General features: G+C 34.6%; 1 protein-coding gene across 1 annotated transcript in view; it reads right to left on the bottom strand.

Annotated features, from left to right (window-relative positions):
- Positions 1-2,476, bottom strand: part of LOC123312238 (PDF receptor) — a 95,183-nt gene extending 92,707 nt beyond the window's left edge. The window contains exon 1 of the mRNA XM_044896564.1: positions 2,341-2,476. The gene's annotated coding sequence lies outside the window, so the exon portion shown is untranslated. The remainder of the gene's footprint in view (positions 1-2,340) is intronic.
- Between the last annotated feature and the right edge of the window lie 3,524 nt (positions 2,477-6,000).

The following is a 6,000-nucleotide window of genomic DNA, read 5'->3' on the forward strand; positions in this document are numbered from 1 at the left end:
GACTTTCCGAGGTGACGAAATGATTGAATTGAATCATAATGAAAACCCCATATAAATTAGTGGTTTCTGACGTGAGATATTCATTTTCTCTTTTTGAACTGACCACTACAACGTTGTATGTCAAATATGGTCGGCATATTTGACATATTGCTGTACATACCATACCATATGGTATGGTATGTACAGCAATATTGAAAATTTGAATCAAGTGGGAAAAAGTAAATTGTCTCTCGAATATCCATTTCAATATTTGATCAGTGTATATAAAAGGTGTAATCAAATTTTCTGACTTTCCGAGTTGACGAACTGATTGAATTGAATTATAATGAGAACCCTGATTACACCTTTTATATACACTGATCAAATATTGAAATGGATATTCGAGAGACAATTTACTTTTTCCCACTTGAATCAAATTTTCAATATTGCTGTACATATCACACCATATGTGTAGAGGCGTATGTTTGCGCAAACAGATTGTATTGAATTATAAATAAAACCCATAGACATAACTATGTCTATGTGAAAACCCCATATAAATTAGTGGTTTCTGACGTAAGATATTCATTTTCTCTTTTTGAACTGATCACTATAACGGTGTAGTGTGTAGACCCCTCTTAACAGCCACAAGAAAAGAAAATGTTGAATCATGGTGTTTGACTTGTACATATAATATATTTCCACAGAAGAATTTGAGGTAAAAAAAAAGCATTTCCTCGTTGCCATTTCTACCAATTCGGTTGAAAAGATACAGGCTGTTGAAAAACCATAAAAAAATTAAACATATCTGTTTAAACGATCCTCACAATTAATTGAAACAAAATACATCACAGATGTGTAGTGTCATAAATTTAGCTTATTCTGAAGAGAATTTTGTTGTCATTAGATATATAGTTTTCTGTATTTATCGAGAAAAATATCATTTATTTATAATAAAATTAATGGTATGAGATGAATTTCAGAACTAATACCTGTGGTTTCAAGCTGTCTTCGTTATCATGATCGAAAATGAAATATAAATCAAGAGGAGAATATTCAAAACTTAACGCCAACGAAATTGCGGTAACTCATTTATTGTATTATAAATACATACTACTTGGTTCACCAACTGAAATGGGAAAAGTTGGTTTATGCTTGTTTTATTAATACAGCTTATACGGGGTGAGACTTTGACTCGTACAAATATTTTAACAATAGATTTTTGAGGCCAAAGCAAACAACCTTTTCTCATACCATTTATTCCGATTCGGCCCTGATAAAAAGATATTGTCATTTTAAGTTTTCATAATGAACTGTGCCACCCCTGGAAAAACAAAATTACTTTCACAATAACTAGCTCAATCTGTGACACTACACGTCTGTGGATCTTTTAAACAGAGTTGTATTCAGCCAAAGTACCCAAATTTTTCAGATCTCACAAGTACTTTTTAATTTTTGCACACTCGAAAACGGCCCATTACACTAGAAAATATGAAGAATGCTTTTATTTCACGAAACGTTCAAATATTCATTAGAAGACATCCACCTTAGTTTCAAGAGAAGGGTTCTTTGAATTTTTGGTATTTTTATGGTACGTACTGGTCATAATGAGAAAACTGGAAGACATTGGGGATATCTTGTAAAAAGATAAATGGAATAAATCAAAAACTATAAAACGAAATCCATTTAATTCGATAAAACCATTTGTGAAATTGTGATAACTAAAAATAACATTTTTTATGGTTTTTCAACAACCTGTATCTTTCAAAACGAGCCGATTCGGAAAAAATGGTAATGGAAAAAAGTGTTCCTTTTGACCTCAAGAATATATACTGTTAAAATATTTTTACGAGTCGAAGACTCTGCCTGTATAGGTATTTAGCTTATTTCCAAGGTTAAAATGGTATATTTTTAATGCTTGGAATAGCTCATTATGAAAACTTAAAATGCCTATTGTTATCTAGACCCAATCAAAAAAATGTTGAAGGGAAAAAGTGTGTCTTTTGACCTCAAAAACCTACTGTTAAAATATATGTACAAATCAAAGACTCATGAATGTTTGGTAAGTTTTGAAGAAAAAAGCCACTAAGATGTGTTTTCTTATGATTAAATAATTTTCATGCGTATATTTCAAGATTTGTATGATGAATACCATCAGCTCTCCAATTGAAAGAATTAGATCATTATTTTTCGCAAATTTATGCACATTTTACATACTCATTCCATTATAAGACTTGTGTATGTAGAATAATTCCGATAAATCCAAATATTCAAACCGTTAAAACATTCTGGGTATATTTCAAAACGGAACGATGTATTAAAACGAAATCAGAGAATATTTTCTGTGATGAATTCGCTCACCGAAAAAGCTGTTGAATTTCCCCCAAAGTAAGATGGTGAAAAAATCATTTGCATATCGTATTTCCACGCGTTCGCACTACTTCCTAAAGATGCTAATCAGCGAACGAAGAGAGAAGCGACCGCACTGAGAACCAAGACGGGGAAAATTCGTTTTTCAAGCAAGTTCTGTGCGAGAACACACAGTCGCGTTGGCTGCTCCTGGCCATGCGCTGTATCCCGTTGGTTCTTCAATGAAGCTCGCGTATTTGCAAAATATGAAGAGAAAAGTTGAATTAAACTGTCTTCTTCGGCTTCCCAGGGCAATCGAGCTCTTCCCCCGCATTTATAGGGTATAAGCCTTACTTTGTGGCTTATGAACAGGTTATACATCGAAGGTTTCGTACACACCACTCTCCATTTCCTCGACATCCTGTCTTCTTAACTGAAGCGAATGACCCAGAGCAGACTGCTTTTTCGGCATTATTTCTAAAACCATTCATTCAATTTTCAAATTGGTTAACCTGAGAAGAGAAAGTTTCACAATTCCTAATAGTTGGGAGCCCAAGAGGGAAACTCGGAATTTACTCGAGCATGTCAGATACGGGAAGATACCTTGGAACCTTGGACCCTGTAGAGTATTTCTACCAAAAATTAGACCTGTATATAGGGGGAATTGTCTAGGACAGCCTGTCAGAATAGTAAAAAAAAACGATTATTATAAATACTCGAGCATGTCAGATTGAGATATTAGGTGGTTGATTACATGTTGAAAAGTATATTTTTTCTTAATCTGACAATTTAAACGTGACGGAAATGTGTGAGAGGGTGCCAAACTTGCAAAAAAGAGTCACGTGTACATTCTCGAGTGCGGTGGCTTTTTGTCTTAAATGGAATATTCAAGAATAACAGAAAAAATATACCTAATCTGACAGTTTCAGCAAGCCGAAACAAAAAAAATTGGCCACAAAGGTAACACAAATCAGTATTTTTGAATTATCTCCTCCCCAGGGCTTCAAGTTATTTTCGCATTCATTATAAAAGTTGAAGGGAATAACATTTTCTACAAATTTTGTCCGAAGCAATTTTTTCTACCTTTGAAGGTTTTATAGATAATAGAATGTACATTAGACTGTGTTTCTACATTGACCTTGGCTTTTCGCATGTGTGGCTAAGCTCCTCGCCCTTATCGCCCTTTAATTCGAAAACGGTTGAGAGTATGTAAAATTGCTTCAAACAAAAGTTGTATAGAATTTTATTATCCACAACTTTCAAAAATACTGAAACGATTAGAGGTACAGGAAGAAAGATATTTAAGAAGAATGCCTTGTTATCATCTTCAAACCGTAAGATTAAGAAAACCCTCCCTGATTATAATAATGGGTCAACACGTCCGCAAGACCGAGATTAACCATCTGTATGAAAATCTGACACGTTCGATTGTGTACAAGTAACGACTTTTTTTATATTTTCAAAGGACCGTGGTGACCTTGCGTCACATCCGAATTGTCAGTCCCTTGAAAAGTAGCTTCCTTTGGGTCCAATTAACATATCTTCTAAAAATCTGACACGCTAGAATTTTTTTTTCACCAATTACAACTCTTCTGTACGGCCAGCCCCATCACGCAAACTGTCAGATTAACATTAATTTATTATCAGAGACACGTAGGGCGTAAACAGTACTGATACGCTCGAGTATGTACACCTGACGATTTTTTTACATCTTTGAAAACCTGCAGACGCTTTCCCCACTGCTGAAAGTGCATACATCCTAAAACCTTTTTTACTTTCTACCATCTGATCTTCAAAATCTTCCCCACGACGCTCGAGTAAATCCCGATTTAGCATCGTCGGCTTCCCAACTATAAGGTTCAATTTTTTGTATCTCGACAGTGAACTTTCTTTCTGTATCAAAGTTACATTTCCATATGCCATATTCTAAATACTATGTACGAGAAAACATTAGCCACTTTTTAATCATGATCTTCAGGTATTCTACCTTATCTTTCCCAAGAAAAATCTAAGATTATAGCTCAATAGATAATTACATCGATATGATGTTAAATCATCCACAGGTCTAGAGGAGCTGAATTTATATACCCACCCTGAGATAACTCAGTAATGAAGTCGGCGTTTTTGGTTCATTTCCCTGCACCCCATTTAATTTTCGGTATTGCATTCGTCTTATGACAATTGACTGGCAGTCAAGCTACAGGAAGCCCTCCTCTTCTGATAATATTATTTCTATAATATGGATGCTGAAATTGATAATCGAAATTAATCTGACATCTCGATTATTGTTAGTTCTAGCCTATAAGCGACATTTCATTTCATTATTTGATTCCCTGCCAAGGTTTCTGCAGAGAAATCCGAGAAATGAGGTTCATATGAACGACTAATGCCGATTGGATAGATGCTGGCATCTTTCTACTCTTCTGATGTCATTTGAAGTGGGCCGAGTTGGACAGATGGCGCTGCGTTATTGTTATAACTTTCTAGCATTTGCTGGCATTTAAGAGACCGCTTACGCTGATCAAATGAAAGCTTTCACCTTTCAATTTTGTGTTTTCGATTTTCTCAAATACCGAACCTTCATGAATTTAATCAATTGAATATACATCATTGAATGTTAATTTCAGTTAGTTTTCATTTGATCGAATACATCAGTTTTCTGAAGCGTAACTCAAGGATGGGTCTTTAACAATTATTTATTTTTAGGTTATTTAATCAGCAAGAATAAACTATGATGAGATAGAGTGGTTTTAATTTCCATTCAAATCTAAAAAACACCCTGTAAATCAGAATCTAGAACACCTATACCTATACTACATATGGGGGTTTTTCGTGATCCTCTAGGTGTTTTCTATCTCACATTAAAATATTTCCCATCTTATCCGGGACCCCCTGTTTATGATTGAATGCATGCAAATTATCCACTTCAATTTTTGATCAGTGTTATTGTTTTTTTTTTCGAGTTGCTCTGACGAAGTCAAATGAGGCCGACACCATGGTCAGCATGTGCTCTTCCTCGAATGAATTGGCACTATGAATAATGGTACCTAACAAGGTCGATTCAGATGGTAACATAATCAGGGGGTGAAGCTAGAGACAAGGTAATATGCCTAAAATGTGCCCCTCTTGAAAAGTAGATCGAGGTGTTCCACCATTTTTATCCAAATCCTAGTGCGAGAATAGTTATTTATACAACAAGTGAGTTAAATGAATGTTTATTCAGAAAGTTTATACAAAATTTTATCCCATTTTGATGGAAATTCAAATAATGAATACTTTTTAGAGGAAATATATAATAATTCATATTCATATCAGGATATCCTTTCGATCGATGGTTGCTATGGCACTATGTAATTAATTGTTTGCAAGTGTCAATGAAAATTATAAAACCGTCAAAAATTCTTGATACGTGTTTCGAAAAATATTGAGCGGTGACGACGAGGTTGTAGTTCCCGAGAGCATTAGGTATCTATAGAGGAAGCAAATGAGGCAGAAGAAGCAGTTATTCCATTGAAATCAAAAACTTCATTTTGGCTTATATTCCCGAAAGGTCCAAGAAAGTTAAGTCGTCGTCTTTATGGTCCTACTATTCGCAACTCAAAAAAATGTAGGCTCTGAAAGAAAAAATAGACATCGGCAGATTTTACCAAGTCAACGCCTTTTTGAAGCAAC

Source organism: Coccinella septempunctata, chromosome 4 (genome assembly GCF_907165205.1).
Source record: "Coccinella septempunctata chromosome 4, icCocSept1.1, whole genome shotgun sequence".
Classification (NCBI taxonomy): domain Eukaryota; kingdom Metazoa; phylum Arthropoda; class Insecta; order Coleoptera; family Coccinellidae; genus Coccinella; species Coccinella septempunctata.